The sequence below is a fragment of the Oryctolagus cuniculus genome, chromosome 3, assembly GCF_051225735.1.
Source record: "Oryctolagus cuniculus isolate XC-2025 breed Fujian yellow rabbit chromosome 3, ASM5122573v1, whole genome shotgun sequence".
Classification (NCBI taxonomy): Eukaryota; Metazoa; Chordata; class Mammalia; order Lagomorpha; family Leporidae; genus Oryctolagus; species Oryctolagus cuniculus.
In genome coordinates this window covers 141,901,286-141,920,762 of record NC_142869.1, presented here as the reverse complement: position 1 = coordinate 141,920,762, position 19,477 = coordinate 141,901,286, and the positions used below count along the sequence as shown (strand labels likewise).

Sequence of the window (19,477 nt, the reverse complement as noted above, 5' to 3'; positions counted from 1 at the left end):
ATATATCTATTCTGTCTGCCAGTTATGAAGGTTATATACAGATTCTATAGGAAGAATAAAAGAACCTACTTTAAATAGAACAGAAAAGGAATGAAAAATGAAAGGAAAGGCATTCTAAGCATCCAGATAGTTTGTGTAAAGGCCCTGAGACAGGAAAGAGCTGTTTCAATAAGGCCTTAAGCTCCCTAAGGAAAGGTTTTGGTAATAACAGCATGTTACCTAAGAAGTACAGAAATATTTGCATATGACTGAGTGAATGTTTGCTACCTAAGATTTAGTGAGTACAAGTTGCTCTGTTAAAAACTGGGAGATAAGGTCCAGCATTTGGCCTGGTTGTTAAGAGGCTGCTTGAGATGTCAGCATCCCATACTGGAATACCTGTGTTTGAATCCTGGCACTACTCCCAGTTCCAGCTCCTGCTGGTGTGCAACCTGGGTAGAAGAAAGTGATGGCTCATGCCACCTACGTGGGAGGCCTGGATGGAGTTCCAGGCTCCCGGCTTCAGCATGACCAATCCCAGCTTGTTGCAGGCATTTAAGAGAATGAATCATCAAGTAGAAGATCTCTCTCTGTCTCTCTGTGTTTTGAATGGATTTTTTAAAACTGGAGAATCAAGTCTAGAGGTCCTAGGAAGCCAATGAAGTGTTTAATAAGGATATAGGTGATGCGATCCTGTTGGCAGTCTATAAAGAGCTTTCACAACTATTGAGCAAAAGTGGAAGGAGAAAGCCCAGGTAGATGATGCAGTGCAGGTGGAGACCAGTGATCCAAAAGGAGTCACTGCACTGGTGATTGGAGCCGAGATCAAACAAACAAAACTAGCGCTACAGGAGAATTTGGGGAATAGCGGTAGAGTCTTTCAGAATTAGAGTTTTGTATTTATAGTATTTATCACATCGCTCATTTTTGAAAGATCAAAATAGGTCAAGTGGCCAATCTGCCAGCCTATAAATCACTGTTCCGGACTTAACTTCACACCTTCTTTACCACTCAGCAGTTGAGCAAAGAGGTCATAGCCAGTCTATATTTGTATCCCTCAAACTCCCACAAACCTCAAGCCTGATGGAAATTAGTCATCAACTAGGAATTTAATCAGCCCTAGAAGAAAGTAATTTCTTTTTTTTTTAACTTTTATTTAATGAATATAAATTTCCAAAGTACAGCTTATGGATTACAATGGCTTACCCCCCATAATGTCCCTCCCACCCGCAACCCTCCCCTTTCCCTCTCCCTCTCCCCTTCCATTCACATCAAGATTCATTTTCGATTCTCTTTATATACAGATCAGTTTAGCATACATTAAATAAAGATTTCAACAGTTTGCTGCCACACAGAAACATAAAGTGAAAAATACTGTTTGAGTACTAGTTATAGCATTAAATCTCAATGTACAGCACACTAAGGACAAAGATCCTACATGAGGAGTAAGTGCACAGTGACTCCTGTTGTTGACTTAACAAATTGACACTCTTGTTTATGGCATCAGTAATCACCCTAGGCTCTTGTCATGAGCTGCCAAGGCTATGGAAGCCCCCTGAGTTCACTGACTCTGATCATATTTAGACAAGGCCATGGTCAAAGTGGAAGTTCTCTCCTCCCTTCAGAGAAAGGTACCTCCTTCTTTGATGACCCGTTCTTTCCACTGGGATCTCACTCATGGAGATCTTTCATTTAGGTTTTTTTTTCCCCCCCAGAGTGTCTTGGCTTTCCATGCCTGAAATACTCTCATGGGCTTTATCCGCATGCCTTAAGGGCTGATTCTGAGGCCAGAGTGCTGTTTAGGACATCTGTCATTCTATGGGTCTGCTGTGTATCTCACTTCCCATGTTGGATCATTCTCTCCCTTTTTTATTCTATCAGCTAGTATTTGCAGACACTAGTCTTGTTTATGTGCTCCCTTTGGTTCTTAGTCCTATCATTATGATCAATTGTGAACAGGAATTGATCACTTGGACTAGTGAGATGGCATTGGTACATGCCACCTTGATGGGATTGAATTGGAATCCCCTGGTATGTTTCTAACTCTACCGTTTGAGGTAAGTCAGCTTGAGTATGTCCCAAATTGCACATCTCTTCCCTCTCTTATTCCCACTCTTATATTTAGCAGCGATCACTTTTCAGTTAAGTTTCAGCACTTAAGAATAATTGTGTATTGATTACAGTATTCAACCAAAAGTATTAAGTAAAACAAACAAAAAAATACTAAGAGGGATAACATATTAAGTTGCTCATCAACAGTCAGGGTGAGGGCTGATCAAGTCACCATTTCTCCTAGTGTTCATTTCACTTTAACAGGTTTCCTTTTTGGTGCTCAGTTAGTTGTCACCTATCAGGGAGAACAAGTGGTATTTGTCCCTTTGGGATTGGCTTATTTCACTCAGCATAATGTTTTCCAAATTCCTAACAGGGATCACTTTTCAGTTAAAATTTAAACACCTAAGAATAATTGTGTGTTAATTACAGAGTTCAACCAATGGTACTAGAACAGAAAAAATACTAAAATGGATAAAGTATTAAGAAGAAAGTAATTTCCACATTTTTCATGCATCTTTATGTCAGTAAGTGACTGACCATCTTAAATGAACTTGCAAGGAAAACTGAGACTGGATTATTCTATAAGAAAGCTCACTTGATCTTGTTAAAAAAAAAAAGTTTATGGCATAGATGGGGGAGGCAGTGGAGTGATCTGCTTATCTATTGTTGTGTAACAAACTATCCCTAGTGGTGTCTCTTTTAAAGAGATTTTGCAACACAGAAGTAATGGCAAAGGAAATAGTTTTTAAAATACTGTTAAGACCAATACCGTTTACATTAACACCCAATAAATTAAATACTTAGGTATACATCTAACAAATATACACAAGGAAAACTTACAAAACTCTGGTGAAAGAAAGAAAAGCAAGTAAATGGAGTAGTACACCATGTTGAAAGAGGGCAAGATTCAGTATCGCCATGATGTTAGTTCTTCCCAAATTGGCCTGTAGAGTCAATGCAGTCCCGCGCAAAATTCCAGCAACTTACTTTGTGGATATCAACAAACTGATTCTAAAGTTTGTGTGGAAAGGGAAAAAAGTTTCATAATAGCCAACACAATATTATAGAACAAATTGAATGCTTGGCAATACCTGACTTTAAGACTTATTATATGCAGCTGGCGCTGTGGCATAGCGGGTAAAGCTGCTCCTGCGGTGCCAGCATCCCGTGTGGGCTCTAGTTTGAGTCCCGGCTGCTCCACTTCCCATCCAACTCTCTGCTATGGTCTGGGAAAGCAGTGGAAAATAGCCCAAGTCCTTGGACCCCTGTACCCTCATGGGAGACCTAGAGGAAGCTCCTGGCTCCTGGCTTCAGATCATCACAGCTCTGGCCGTTGTGGCTGATTGAGGAGTGAACCAGCTGATGGAAGACCTCTCTCTCTCTCTCTGCCTCTCTTTCTCTCTCTGTATAACTCTGACTTTCAAATAAATAAATAAAAACACAAGCCACTGGCCGGCGCCATGACTCACTTGGGTAATCCTCTGCCTGTGGCGCCGGTATCCCATATGGGCACCAGGTTCTAGTCCCAGTTGCTCCTCTTCCAGTCCAGCTCTCTGCTGTGGCCCGGGAGGGCAGTGGAGAATGGCCCAAATGTTTGGGTTCCTGCACCCACATGGGAGACCAGGAAAAAGCACCTGGCTCCTGGCTTCAGATCGGTGCAGCGCCAGCCATGGTGGCCATTTGGGGAGTGAACCAAAGGAAGGAAGACCTTTCTTTCTGTCTCTCTCTCTCTCATTGTCTATAGCTCTACCTGTCAAATAAAAAAAAAAAAAGAAAGAAAGAAAGAAAAGAAAAAAACACAAGCCACGGGTGAGGGGGACTTACTATAAAGTTACAGTAATCATGACAGTGTGGTATTGGCAAAAGAAAAGACAAATAGTTCAATAGGATGGATTAGAGGGCTCAGAAACATCCACAAGAATACAGTCACCTGATCTCTGAGAAATGAACAGCCTTGTCAACCAATGGTGCTGGCATAACTGGGCAGTTGCATGCAAAAAAAAAAAAAAAAAAAAAAAAACTTAGATACAGATCTTACATCTTTCACAAAAAAAAAAAAAAAAAAAAAAAAAAAAAAACCTTGAAACTCTAAAAGTAAAATGCAAGACTATTAAAACTCCTAGAAGACAGCATAGAAGAAAATTAACATGCTGTAGGGTTTGGTGGTGACTTTTTAGGTAGAACATCAAAGGCACAATCCATAAAAGAATTGATAAGCTGGATTTAACTGAAATTAAAAGTTTCTTTTCTGCAAGGGACACTGTTGAGAATACTGCAAAATCCACAGACAAGGAGATAATACTAGCAAAAGACATAGCTGATAAAAGACTGTTATAAAGACTGTTACCCAAAACAGACAACTCTTAAAACCCAACAATAAAGCAAAACAAAAAATTCTAATTAAAAAACAGGCTAGGCCGGCGCCCCGGCTCACTAGGCTAATCCTCCGCCTTGCGGCGCCGGCACACGGGGTTCTAGTCCCGGTTGGGGCGCCGGATTCTGTCCCGGTTGCCCCTCTTCCAGGCCAGCTCTCTGCTGTGGCCAGGGAGTGCAGTGGAGGATGGCCCAGGTGCTTGGGCCCTGCACCCCATGGGAGACCAGGAGAAGCACCTGGCTCCTGCCACCGGATCAGTGCAGTGCGCCGGCCGCAGCGCGCCGGCCGCGGCGGCCATTGGAGGGTGAACCAATGGCAAAGGAAGACCTTTCTCTCTGTCTCTCTCTCTCACTGTCCACTCTGCCTGTCCAAAAAAAAAAAAACAAAAAACAAACAAACAAACAAAAAAAAAAAGATGACAAATAAGCATATGAAAGATGCTTCATATCATATATCATCAGGGAAGTACAAATAAAACTAGCATACTACTACTCCCCTTTGAGAAAGGCCAAAATTCAGAACACTGACAGTGCCAAACGCTTACAGGGATTAGAGTGATAGGATCTCTCACTGATTTCTGATGAGGATGCAAGAACACTACAGCCACTTGGGAAGACAATTTGGGGTTTCTTGCAACACTGAACATACTCTTACCATTTGCTTGCCCTCCTTGGTACTTCCTCTTCCTCTTTTTTTTTTTTTTAAGATTTATTTACTTATTTGAGATACACAGTTACAGAGAGAGGGAGAGACAAAGAGATCTTCCATCTGCTGGTTCACTCCCCAAATGGCTGCAATGGCTAGAGCTGGACCCATCTGAAGCCAGGAGCCAGGAACTTTCTCTGGGTCTCCCACACGGGTGCAGGGCCCCAAGCACTTGGGCCATCTTCCACTGTTGTCCCAGTCATTAGCAGGGACCCAGATCGGAAATGGAGCAGCCGGGATTTGAATTGGCTCCCATGTGGATGCCTGCACTGCCCGCAGAGCCTCAACCTATTATACTACAGCACGAGCCCCCAGTGCTTCCTCAAAGGTGTGGAAGACTTGCATCCACGCAAAACCTCCTACATGCCTGTTCATAACAGCTTTTTTCATAATCACTGAAACTTGGAAGCAGCCAAGAGTTTCTTCAGTAGCTGAATATCAGATAAACTATGGGCAATCCAGATGATGGAATATTACACAGCACTAAACAGAAGATTCCAGGCCATTCTAAGACATGTAGGAACCTTAAACACATGTTGGCACAGGGAAAAAACCAGTCTGGAAAGGCCACATACAGTCTGATTCCAACTGTGTGATGCTCTGGAAAAAGCAGAACCATGGAGGTAGTAAAAGTGTCGGTCATTGCCATGAGCTAAGAGGAAGAGGGGATGAAAGAGGCAGAGCGCAGGATGGGGGCGTTTAGGTCAGTGAAGCTGCTCCGTGTGCTATACTAATGGGAAGGCATCTGCTTATACATTTGTCCAGACCCATGGAATGTACCCCTGGGAGCATGAACTCTAGTGTAGGCGATTACGTGAGTGGTGATGGTGTATAACTCCAGTCCAGCAGCTGTCAGAAATGTGCAGCTCCTACAAGGAACACTGGTGATGGGGACTGTGCAAGGCACTTAGGGGAAATCTCTACTCTCTACCTTCTGCTCAGTTTTGCTGAGGGATTAAAAAATAGTCTATTAGAACATGTTACTAAATTTCAAGATATTGTTAAGCTAAACAAAACCCATGGAATGTAAACAAATAGCTATTATTTTTTTTTTTTTTTACTTATTTGAAAGGCAGAAAGACCAAGAGGCAAAGATAGACAGAAAGAGGCCTTCCATGTGCAGATTCATGCCCCAAGTATCTACAACAGCCAGAGGTAGGCCAGGCTGAAGCAAGGAGCCAGGAACTCAATGCCGGTCTTGCATGTGGTTGGCAGGGACCCAAGGACCCGAGCCACCACCAGCCGCCTCCCAGGATGTGCATTACAAGAAGGCTGGGATGGGGAAAAGAGCTGAGGTTTGAACTCTGGCACTCCAGTATGGGGATGCAGATGTCCTAGGCATCGTCTTAACCACTGTGCCGTCCACCCACCGCCTAGTGGTTATTCCGACAGATGTCACACATCCTCAGGAGGCATTGTGAGGTGATGGCATCTTTTCACAGAAGCTCTGGCTATGACCAGTGGAACTGAGCCGAGGGACTCTCTCTCTCTCTTTTTTTTTTTTTTTTTTTTTTTTTTTTTTTTTTTTTTGACAGGCAGAGTGGACAGTGAGAGACAGAGAGAGACAGAGAGAAAGGTCCTCCTTTTTGCTGCGCTGATCTGAAGCCAGGAGCCAGGTGCTTATCCTGGTCTCCCATGGGGTGCAGGGGCCCAAGCACTTGGGCCATCCTCCACTGCACTCCCTGGGTGCAGGGGCCCAAGCACTTGGGCCATCTTCCACTGCACTCCCTGGCCACATCAGAGAGCTGGCCTGGAAGAGGGACAACAGGGACAGAATCCGGCGCCCCGACCGGGACTAGAACCTGGTGTGCCGGCGCCGCAAGGCAGAGGATTAGCCTAGTGAGCAGCGGCGCCGGCCAAGCCGAGGGACTCTTACCAGGAATGTCTGTGAAGTAATTGCCTGGGAAATAACTCAGGGGAACATTAAAGCAAAACTTTTTTGTCCCAATATATATGAAAAATGGCCTACGGGGAGCTGGGAGGCTCATGGTGGTTTTGGTCAGCACATAGTTCTCAATGAGTAGTAATCTACTACCTCACAGGATGTAACCTGCCGCACTTTTGTCCTGCCCTAATTGTTAGGAAGTTATGTCATTGAGAAAAAAATCCCCACTTATTCCTGCCCATTGAAGTTTCAATCTGCGTAGAAGCAGCTGTGAATAACCCTAACCCCTTTTCGGAAGGCTGAGCTCTGATGTGATGTGTTTTTTAGAATGGCTGCCCAGCCTACTACTCATCTTTCAGTTTATTACAGGGAAAAAATGAAACAGTAGCAAGGGTGAAGTTCAGATGTGGTAGACAAGGGTTCAACCTGAAGGCGAGTTTTGTCTTCAGATTCGCCAGTCACTGCTACTTTTTCAATGAAGCCACTCAGACTGTGCCTGCTCAGCTGCCCCAGTAAATGGTCCCAGATATTGAAAGAACCCTGGCTTCCGGTGGACAGGCCTGTACCGGAGTCATCGTCATCATCATCATTACTGAAAGATCACTGTTCTCTTTGTCCCTCCTCCTCCTCCTCCTCACCCTGTCCCATTCCTAAACCATTTGCATAAATGGTAGATTTAGTATCAAAGTCCAATGTACTAACGGGCCGGCGCCATGGCTCACTAGACTAAATCCTCTACCTGCGGCGCTGGCACCCCGGGTTCTAGTCCCGGTTGGGGCACTGGATTCTGTCCCGGTTGCTCCTCTTCCAAGCCAGCTCTCTGCTGTGGCCCGGGAGCACAGTGGAGGATGGCCCAAGTGCTTGTGCCCTGTACCCGCATGGGAGACCAGGAAGAAGCACCTGACTCCTGGCTTTGGATCAATGCAGAGCGCCGGCCGCAACGCACCGGCTGTAGTGTCCACTTGGGGGTGAACCAACGGAAAAAGGAAGACCTTTTTCTCTGTCTCTCTCTCATTGTCTAACTCTACCTGTTAAAAAAAATAAAAAATTTAAAAAAAAATCCAATGTACCCAACACCGACTCTTGGTATGACCCAGTGCATCTTGGCCTGAGATATTCCCAGATTTTGCAGGAAATTTAGCCTTTGGAATTTTCAGGTTTAATTTTTTTTATAATTGTATATACTTTAATTCTTTTTTTTAACCTTTTTTCTTTTTCTTTTTTCTTAAAATATTTATTTATTTTAAGGGCAGAGTTATAGAGACAGGGAGAGGTAGTCTTCCATCCACTGGGTTACTCCCCAAACTGCCACAACAACCAGGGCTGGGCCAGGCTGAAGCCAGGAGCTTCTTCCAGGTCTCCCATGGGGGTGCAGAGGCCCAGGCACTTGGGCCATCCTCCACTGCTTTCCCAAGCATAGTAGCAGAGAGCTGGATCAGAAGTGGAGCAGCTGGGACTCGAACTGACACCTTTATGGGATGCCGGCATGCAGGCCAGGGCTTTCACCCCCTGTCCCGCAGTGCCGGCTCCTCAGGTTTAATCTATTTTGGAATGGCTGTCCCGTTAGCCACACCTGCCCTCCGTGCAGTCACAGAAGCACCGGCTGAGCCTGCTTCTGCAGCACCTATTCCTTCCCCAGTTTTGCTTCTTCCGGAAGTCCATTCTGCCAGCCAGGGACGGCCTCTCTGCTGTTTGCTTCATGTTGTGATTCCACATCATTTCTCTTTTCTTTCTTATTTCAATGGGGCCTCAGGAGGGAGAAGATGTAAATATGCATGGTCAGCCAGCCAGCTTGAACCAGAAACATCAGCAACATGTAAGTGATGAGACACGCATACTCCTATTAAGGAACTATGGAGAACAGAAGTAAAAAAAATCTATAATGCTACCACACTAACCCAAATCTATTCATAAATTTATTTTTCAAAGAATCATTTTATTTATTTGAAAGAGTCACAGAGAGAAGCAGAGCCAGAGAGAGAGAGAGAGAGAGAGAGAGAGAGTCTTCCATTCCGCTGTTCACTCCCCAGATGACTGCAACAGTCAGAGCTGAGCTGATGTGAAGCCAGGAGCCAGGAGCCAGGAGCCTCTTCCAGGTCTCCCACGTGGGTGCAGGAGCCCAAGGACTTGGGCCATCCCCTACCGCCCTCCCAGGCCACAGCAGAGGACTGGATTGGAAGAGGAGCAGCCAGAACTTGAACTGGCGCCCATATGGGATGCCAGCACTGCAGGCTGGGGCCTCAACTCGCTGTGCCACAGCACTGGCCCCCATAAATTTATTTATACATTTTTCAATTCATTCAATTTACCAGACATTCATGAAATCTCTATTATAGGAGCCAGTGCTATGATTCAGTGGGTTAAGCTGCTTCCTGTGACATTGGCATCCCTTATGAGCACCGGTTCAAGTCCCAGCTGATCCACTTCTGATCCAGCTCCCTGCTAATGTGTGAGAAGGCAGCAGAATGTGGCCCAAGTGCATGGGCCGCTGCACCCATGTGGGAGACCTGAATGGACTAACAGGTTCCTAGCCTTGGCATGATACAGCCCCAGCACTTGTGTCCTTTTAGGGAATGAACCAACAGATGGAAGATATCTCTCTCTTTCTCTCCCATTCTCCCTGGCACTCTGCCTTTCAAATAAAATAAACCTTTCTTTTTTAGTATTTACTCCTCACATACAGAAGGAGAATTTTTTTAAGATGTATTTGAGAGGCAGTTTCAGAGAGGGAGAGAGCTCTTCTATCTGCTGGTTCACTCTACCATATGGCTGAAATGGCCAGGCCAAAACCAGGAGCCAGGAGCTTCATCCAAGTCTCCCACATAGGTTCAGGGGCCCAAGCACGTGGGCCTCCTCTACTGCTTCCCCAGGTACACCAGCAGGGAGTTGGATCTGAAGTGGAGTAGCCAGGACTTGAACCAGCATCCATATGGGATGCCAGCGCTGCAGGCAGTGGCTTGACCCTTCCGTGCAACAGCACCTGCCCCGGATAAAATACATCTTAAATGGCCCAAGTGCTTGGGTCCCCTGCACCCACATGGGAGACCCAGAGGAAGCTTCTGGCTCCTGGCTTCAGCATGGCCCAGCCCTAGCCATTGCAGTCATTTGGGGAGTGAGCCAGTGGATGGAAGATCTCTCTTTGTCTCTTCCTCTCTGTCTCTGTCTCTGTCTCTCTCTCTCTCTCTGTAACCATGCCTTTCAAATAAAAATAAATTGGGGCCGGCATTGTGGTACAAAGGATTAAACCACTGTGGCAGCTCCGGCATCCATATGGGCACTGGTTGAAGTCCTGGCTACTCCACTTTCAGTCCAGCTACCTGCTAATGCACCTGGGAAAGCAGTGGAAGATGGCCCAAGTGCTTGGGCCCCTGCACTCACATGGGAAACCTGGAAGAAGCTCCTGGCTTCTGGCTTTGGCCTAGCTCCCAATCCTGGCTATTTGGGGAATGAACCAGTAGATGGAATCTCTCTCTCTTTTTCTCTCTCTGCCTCTGCCTCTCTGTAATGCTGCCTTTCTGATAAGTAGATAAATCTTTTTTAAAAAAAATAAAAATTAAACACTAATAATATTTTGGTATATTGTCATTGGATCCTAATGTTACAGTTCTTTACAAATATATATATTGCAATCCCACAGTCTGGTCAGTCTTACTGCCTGTATTGTATAACCTGCAACAGAGTGGGGCCAAGTGGTGTATTCTGGATTCTTATCCATCTCTAATAAGACTTGTGTTATTTCTAGCTGGCGACTGCAGTGGGCATGCTCTGTAAGTCACGTAACCCTGTCTGTTCCTTCTCTGTTTCACAGAGCCTGTCTAAGCTATCCTGTTTTCCACCTCACAGCTGGGTCAGCCGTGGGGAAGTAGACACTCATCACTGCCTCTAGTCACCATCGGGGTGCCGATAGAGCCCATTGCTGCCAACATGGAGGCCAATGGAGGCCAAGGCAGAGTGAGCATCTGTCCCGGAAGGGGAGCCTTGAACCCCAGCCTAAACTTCAGTCCCGTATGATTCAGCCTGAACAGCAGTTGACATTGGTGTGTTTCATGAGGTCATGAGCCAGTGACACTGTGGATAGTTTCTGCTCTCCTAACTCAGTTCTGCCTTCATTCCATATAATCCTTTTATTTTCTCCTCCCAGAATCTTGATTTCTGCAAAAGACTGCTCAGTTTCTTTCCCAACGCCAGCCACGTCTCCTGGAGAAAAAGTGAGGGCCTAGTCCATTTGATCTCTTCCTGTGTTTTACAGAACTTTGCAGCTTCACATGTCCATTCGAGGTCTATAGCTTTTATCCCTTACCTGGTTTCTGCTCTCTTTGTGGTTAGAGACATGTTTTATCATAGCCACATCAGACCCCAGTCCATTCTTTATGAGCCAGTGGTTTTAGTCCATTCAGAGTTGTGCAACCATCACCACAAGCTAACTTTGGAACATTTTCATCTCACTGGAAAGAAAGCTCGTGCCTGTTAGCAGTCCCTCCCCCAGCCCCTGCTCCCCCGCCAGCTCTCTGTATGCACAGTCACCAGTCAATTCTCCATCTCCATAGAGGAATGGTTCCTGCTGGTGGTGGAGAGGAGGGCTGCAGAGGGGGAGCCAGGCTTCTACTGCCAACCTCTGCTTGTCTGCCAGCCCCAAAATCAGAAAGTTAAAGTGACCTCATCTCTTTGAAGACTAGTTTTCTCCCGAAGACACCCATCTGATTTCCAGGAGCTGTTCACATATTTCATCCCTGAACACAGATATATCTAAATGGGATCTTGTTTCTTTTATTTTTTAAGATGCATTTATGGGGCTGGTGTTGTGGTGCAGTGGATTAAGGCCCCAGCCTGCAGTACTGGCATCCCATATGGGCACTGGTTCGAGTCCCAGCTGCTCCACTTCCAATCCAGCTCTCTGCTATGGCCTGGGAAAGCAGTAGAAGATGGCCCAGGTCTTTGGGCCCTTGTACCCGCATGGGGGTCCCGGAGGAAGCTCTTGGCTCTTGGCTTTGGGTCAGCTCAGTTCTGGCCGTTGCGGTCATTTGGGGAATGAACCAGTGGATGGAAGACCTCTCTTTCTGGCTCTACCTCTCTCTGTAACTCTGTTTCAAATAGATAAAGGAAATCTTTTTTAAAAAAAGTTGCGTTTCTTTTTTCTTTTCTTTTTTTTTTTTTTTTTTTTTTTTTTGACAGGCAGAGTGGACAGTGAGAGAGAGAGAGAGACAGAGAGAAAGGTCTTCCTTTGCCGTTGGTTCACCCTCCAATGGCTGCCGCGGCCAACACACCGCACTGATCCGAAGGCAGGTGTCAGGTGCTTCCTCCTGGTCTCCCATGGGGTGCAGGGCCCAAGCGCTTGAGCCATCCTCCTCTGCACTCCCGGGCCACAGCAGAGAGCTGGACTGGAAGAGGGGCAACCAGGACAGAATCCGGGACTAGAACCCCATGTGCCAGCGCCACAGGCGGAGGTTGGCCTAGTGAGCCGCGGCACCGGCCTGCATTTATTTCTTTTTTTTTTTTTTTCTTTTTTTTTTTTTTTTAACTTTTATTTAATGAATATACGTTTCCAAAGTACGAATAATGGATTACTATGGCTTCCCCCCCATACCGTCCCTCCCACCCACAACCCTCCCCTTTCCCACTCCCTCTCCCCTTCCATTCACATCAAGATTCATTTTCGATTATCTTAATATACAGAAGATCAGCTTAGTATACATTAAGTAAGGATTTCAACAGTTTGCTCCCACACAGAAACATAAAGTGAAAAATAATAGATGATTTTTTTTAATGATGATGAAATCAGATCAGACCTATTGTCATGTTTAATCCCAGTGAGAGTCAAGTTGGGAGTTGATAGTTTCTTTTCTTTTCTTTTTTTTTTTTTTTTTTTTTTTTTTTTACAGAGGATCAGTTTAGTATGCATTAAGTAAAGATTTCAACAGTTTGCACCCCCATAGAAACACAAAGTGAAATATATTATTTGAGTACTCGTTATAGCATTAAATCTCAATGCACAGCACATTAAGGACAGAGATCCTACATGAGGAGTAAGTGCACAGTGACTCCTGTTGTTGACTTTACCAATTGACACTCCTGTCTATGGCATCAGTAATCTCCCTATGCTCCAGTCATGAGTTTCCAAGGCTATGGAAGCCCCTTGAGTTCTCCGACTCTTATCTTGTTTAGACAAGGTCATAGTCAAAGTGGAGGTTCTCTCCTCCCTTCAGAGAAAGGTACCTCCTTCTTTGAAGACCTGTTCTTTCCACTGAGATCTCACTCACAGAGATCTTTTGCCAGAGTGTCTTGGCTTTCCATGCCTGAACCTGCATTTATTTCTTAGAAAGGCAGAGTTACAGAAAGAGAAGGGGGGAGAGAGAGAAAAAAAAAAAAGAGCTATCTTTCATCCTCTGGTTCACTCTCCAAATGTCTACAATGCTCAGGACTGGGCCAGGCTGAAGCACTTGGGTCATCTTCTACTGCTTTCTCAGGTGCAATAGCAGGGAGCTGGATGGAAATGGAGCAGCTGGGACTCCAAAGGGTGGCCCTATGGGATGCCGGTGCTGTAGGCAATGGCTTTACCCGCAATGCTACAACCTTAGCCCCAATTTCATCTTGTTTCATAACTAATCTTATGAGTGAGTCACCCTAGCTCACACACACAAAACCTGCTTTGCCTGGGATTGTATTTCAAAACCTTCTTGTCCAAATTGACTATGAAAGAGCCATGCCTCAAACACTTTCTCCTAATGCCCTAATTGCTTGGATTTCCAGAGCAGGCTACCATGCCTGGGGCTTGCATGTGTAGTTGAGACATCGAGAATACCAGATAATGGTGAAGGGTAGGAGACACTAGGATAAATGGTAGGGGATGACTTGGAGAAACACTCTTTCTACCGTGTGCACTGCCAGAATCCAACATGGAGAGAAAAAGAGGGGTGATGGGTGAGGTTGGGAAGACTGTTAGCTAAGGGTGCTTTTCCAACCAGAGTACCTTGGCCTGCCCGGCTTTCTAGCCCCTGGAGCCTGGTGCTTCATGAAGTCTAAGCTCTCCGTGGCCACCACTGGCTGTGGGGCGAGCCCTGCTCAGCAAACTCAGCTGAAGGTTCTGAATTCTTGTTGCCCTGAGGAGACAACTGGACGGCTTCCCCCTGGCAGAAGTGCCCAGGAAACCATGGGATCCCTGCAGGGTTAGGAAATCAGGACCCAAAGCACAGGTGGTGGGAAAAGAGAAAGACAAGTCAAGCGGCAGTGGCGTGGTGACTCTCCCCACGCTCTGCCTCCTCTTCCCTAATTGTGGTCTCCCCCAGTCCTGCTGCCCTATCTCTGTCGGGCACCAGCCTCCTCCTTAGTTTGCTCCTTCCCACCCAGCCTCCTTCTTCTTCTCTCGAATCAGTGCCCTTCTGGGCTTCCCTTGTTGTCCTACCATGTACTAAAGACGCACAAGAAGGTAGTTACAGCTTCAAGAAAGCAGCACGGGGCCCAGCATTGTGACACAGTGGTGACACAGAAGCTACCACCTTCGAGGCTGTATACTATTTTTGAGTGCTGGTTCACTTCCCGGCTGTTCCACTTCTGATCCACCTGCCTGCTAATGCACCTGGGAAAGCAGCAGAAGATGGCTCAAGTCCTTGGCCTCTGCCACCCACATGGGAGACCTGGGTGGAGTTCCTGGCTTCTGGCTTTGGCCGGGCCCAACCCTAGAGTGAACCAGCAGATGGAAGTGCGCACTCTCTTTTTCTGTGATTCTGCCTTTCAAATAAATAAATAAATCTTTCCTTTTTATTTTTCTCTCACAGAGAGAGAGATAAAGAGGAGAGTAATCTTCCATCTGCTGGTTCATTTTCCACGTGGTCATAAATAAATTTTCCAAAAAAAACCCAACATTCTTCATATGTGGTCTCATGATGTCTTACTTGTTAAATGCAGTCCATCAAGACTCTTTTCTAATTTCTTCTAACAATTTAAATATTAGTTAAAATATATTTCCTATTTCCATTTAATTATGTACAAAGTTGAACTTAATTATTTCAACGATAGTAGCCACAGAATTCAAAATTATGGCTATCAATTTCTGAAACGCTTTTTAACTTAAAGTTCTCAGAGTATTTAGTCTCTACTTCCATTGCAGTGTTTTGTTTGCTTAATCCCACGATTTAACAAACTAAGCCTCAGACTTGGGAGCCTGCTCTTCACAGACTTCCAGTTAAATGTCCATTATACCTGAATGTCCTGCATCTGACTGAACATGCCCAGCTCTTTAACAATTTCTCAAATACCCAGTTCCACAAGCCTTTAATCAGTTGCTGTCTCTGAACACCCTCCAGGTTTTTTTTCTCTTTATATGGTGCAGCATGTAAAACTAAATACAGTTTGTGCCAACGGAAGGCTGCCTGATGCCAAATAAAGCAAAAATAATGACTTCCCTCCTTATTCACACATACAGATGCTTTAACACGATCCCATAACGCATTTGTCTCTGCTTTCAACATGCGTAAAACTCAGCCAACTTAATACCAAGCATAATTGTTGGCTGTCACTTGATTTTGTTTGATCTATAGCTGTCTTAGCAGGATTTCTACCTGTTTGTGGCAAATCAGTAGCATAGTAAAATCCATAAAAGTTAAATCCATAAGAGTTTCTTTCACATGTTTTTTTCCCTTGAAATATTGTTCTGTGGATAATTGGTGTAAATGTGAATTTGGCGCTTTGGTCTCCACAGCTAAGGCTTGAATGATCCGGAGTACTTTTGTGGTGCGAACTGGCAAGACGGATGTATCTGGAGAGACAAACAGAAGTTGCTGAAAACCGTGGAAGAAGCAGGCTGCCTTCGTGTTCTTCTGAGCTCTTTGGTTGAACCAGTGGAAACCAATTGCAGCTCCCTTAAGTCCAGGAGAATTTGTTGGGGAAAAAATGGGATTTTCATTAGTCTGTTGAAGCATGCTCAGGAACTAGCAGACGCCAAGAATGTGATCTGTGGAGTGAGGATCTCAGCCACGATCTGAAGAAGTGTTTCGTCCACTCGTTGGACCCATGCCTATTTTGCCTCTTCCTCAGTCATTCCGAGTTCTAAGCCCCAGACACTGGGATTCTTTTTTTTAATATTTATTTATTTTTTTTTAATATTATTATTTTTTTTTTACAGGCAGAGTAGACAGTGAGAGAGAGAGAGAGAAAGGTCTTCCTTTTCCGTTGGTTCACTCCCCAATGGCCGCTGCAGCCGGCGCACCACCAGGACAGAATCTGGTGCCCTGACCGGGATTAGAACCTGGTATGCCAGTGCTGCAGGCGGAGGATTAGCCTAGTGAGCCGTGGTGCCGGCCGTATTTATTTATTTGAAAGGCAGAGTTAGAGAGAGAGAGAGGGGTCTTCCATCCACCGGTTCACTCCCTAAATGGCCGCAACTGCTGGAGCTGAGTCAATCCGAAGCCAGGAGCCAGGAGCTTCTTCTGGGTCTCCCATGTGAGTGCAGGGGCCCAAGCACTTGGGCCATTTCCTACTGCTTTCCCAGGCCTTAGCAGAGAGCTGGATGGGAAGTGGAGCAGCTGGAACTTGAACCGGTCCCCATGTAGGATGCTAACACTTTAGGTGTCAGCTTTACCCCCTACACCACAGTGCTAGCCCCCAGACACTAGAGATTCCAAGAGGATGACACAAGTAGTGCCCTTGAAGATATTTTAGTCTAGGAAGGATTGTGATCACAATAATGAGATCTAAACTCTATCATTAAATGGATGCAGGAAAGGGAAAATGTGCTAAAAGTCAACTTTCCAGTTGTCTCATAGGTACAGAGAAAACATTCTCGAATAACTCTCACTCCATCCATGCTTGCTGATGAAGTGCAGTTAGTCCAGCTTTTACAACCCCTCATTAATTCACCTTCTCCACTCAGATCCCATGATCTGCCCAATCTGGTACATGGCAAATTGGAAATCACCACTCCTAGAGATACAAGGCATGGCTTTACCAACACCCTAAGCCGGGAATGAGAAACCTTTTTCCTGCCAAGGGCTTTTTGGATATTTATAACATCATTTGCAGGCCACATAAATTTATCAACTTAAAAAGTAGCCTGCTCTCAGCATAGTGGATAAAGCCACTGCCTGTAATGACCGCATCCCATATGGGCTCCAGTTCTTATCCCAACTGCTCCACTTCCAATCCAGCTCACTGCTAATGCACCTGGGAAAGCAGCAGAGGATGACCCAAGTGGTTGGGCCCCTGCACCCATGAGAGCTGGAAGAAGTTCCTGGCCCCTGGCTTTGGCCTGCCCCAACCATGGCCATTTGGGGAGTGAACCAGAGAATGGAAGACCTCTCTCTCTCTCTCTCTGCCTCTGCCTCTCTACAACTCTGCCTTTCAAATAAATAAATTTAAAAAACAAACAAAAAAATCAAGTTGTGCATGGACAACCAACGAAAAATGAAAAAGGCCTCAAATAAAGGAAAACCCCTCTCCAAGGAAACATTTCCAACAGTGAAAAAAACCATCCACAAAGGATAAAGCCTATGCAAAGGAAAAAAATCCAATCAAGAAAAAGCTTTGATCACAAAAAAAAAAAAAAAAAAAAAATCCCCATCAACAAGGTTAGGCCTACTGTTTCCTCCAGGAGCCCTGTTGAATATTCAAAAGGGGGCAGAGTTACTGGTAGGGCTTGAACACTGCCCATTTCAATGCCCAATTAAGGAAATAGCAAAAGTGTCCTGGTCTCAGGTGCATGATGGGAGTGGTAGCCCCCGCATAGTAATTTTATTATAATGACCTAAAGGTCATGGGTGTGGGGGAAGACACATCCTGCATGTTAACAACATGGTAGAACTTGTGGTTCCCCTGATGCATGGGAGCTGGGCCTGCACTGTCCACAGAAGCCGAGGGAGCCTGGAAGGTGCACAGAAGGGAGACCTGTCTGTGGGCTGGGCCAGGCTGTCATGGGGTACGCTGCAGCTGTTGTGTAGTGGGCCAGCAGTGGCCTAGGAAAATGCAGTCATCTGGAGCTGTCAATCATGGACCTGCACATTGGGCGATGAGCTGTCAACGGCCTGGGGTTGTCCATTACAGACCTGCACCACTGGGCAGTGTGGCTGGGTGTCGCTCCCCCTCTTCGTGGAGGAACGACACAGGACCCTGTGCTGTTCTTTTGTCTGCTCGGCCCTCCCCGGGTTTGCTGCTGGTTCTTCCCGGGTTGGCTACCGTCCCTCCACCTCCGTGGAGGGGCGGGCCCCCTGCCACTTTCCCCACTTCTGCAGGGGAGTGGCACACCGCCGGCCGGCTCTCTCGGGGGCTGCACAGGTGTTCCTTCAGATAGATGTTCCTGGTGCATGTTGTCTCTCTCCTCCTTTATAGTCCTCTTCCACCAATCCCAACTCTGCTACCCACACGCCGAGTACGCTGCTCTCCTCCAATCAGGAGTAGGTCCTACAGTTTATTGGTTGAACTGGAGGCAGCTGTGTAGAAGCTGTTTCCCTTCTCAGCGCCATATTGTGGGAAAGCAGATGCATAGAATAAGTCTTAATTCCAGTAACTTAGTCTAGTCCGAGTTGCTCCCCACAGCTGGGACTGTCCAACTCCAGCTCAGCTGGAGCAGTCATTAGCTCCTCCCCATAGCTTCCTACATTTCTATAACAATAGCAGCCAAAAAAGTGGAAACAAGGCAACTATCCATTGATAGATCAACGTGGTGTACCTGTGCAATGGAACATTACTAAATGTTAAAAAGGAGTGGAGTTCTGACATACGCTACAACATGGAAGGATCTTGAAAACTACCATGCTAAGTGAAATATCAGTCAGACACAGAAGGACAACTGTATGACTCCACTTACATGGTGTACCTAGATGATTCAAAAATCTTAGAGACAGAAAGTAGATCTATCTACCCAGGCCTGTGGACAGGAAGGAAAATGGGGAGATAAGGTTTCTAATGGGTACAGAGTTTCAGTTTAGGATAATGAACCAATTCTGGCCATGGACAATGGTGATGGTGCCCCAGCAATGTGAATGATGCTGATAGGTAGATGGAACAATGCATTTTATGTTATGTATATTTTACCTAAATAAAAAAGGATATGTAATATAGCAGCAACTTTTATGATCCCAACATATCCATTCTTTTATCTTTTTGATCACAGACCCTCACTCCATTCCAAGTCACCAGCAAGCACATGACTGGTCAGCTGGAGACGTCTCCCAGCTTCCCTTGCAGTTCTTTGTGCCACTGGATTTTGTCCATAAAATGTGACTTGAAGTGACCGATGCAATTTCTGCTCCAATGAAATGGAAACTCCATTTCCTTACAAATGGAGTTGCTTTCTTGCCACACATTTGTGCCTTCCTCGTAGGCTGCACACATGGGACCAGTGAGTAGTGTCAGTCCACGTGGCTGAAGACACCTGGCACATTGGCCTTTAACTGAGATGGGGTTCCTATGTGGAGGCCGGTGAGACACTACACCTTGGTCCCTGGATGAACTCAAGGAGCAGAGTCTGTCTACCCTTACCAGACTCACTG

General features: G+C 45.8%; 1 long non-coding RNA gene across 2 annotated transcripts in view; it reads left to right on the top strand.

Annotated features, from left to right (window-relative positions):
* LOC103348689 (uncharacterized) overlaps window positions 1-19,477 on the top strand; it is a 59,818-nt gene that overhangs the window by 24,977 nt on the left and 15,364 nt on the right. The window contains exon 3 of one of the 2 annotated variants that reach the window (XR_011387396.2): window positions 15,694-17,334. The exons of the other annotated variant lie outside the window; for it this stretch is intronic. This is a non-coding gene — a long non-coding RNA (uncharacterized LOC103348689). Of the gene's footprint in view, window positions 1-15,693; window positions 17,335-19,477 lie in introns of those variants that run through there. 2 annotated transcript variants of the gene reach the window in all.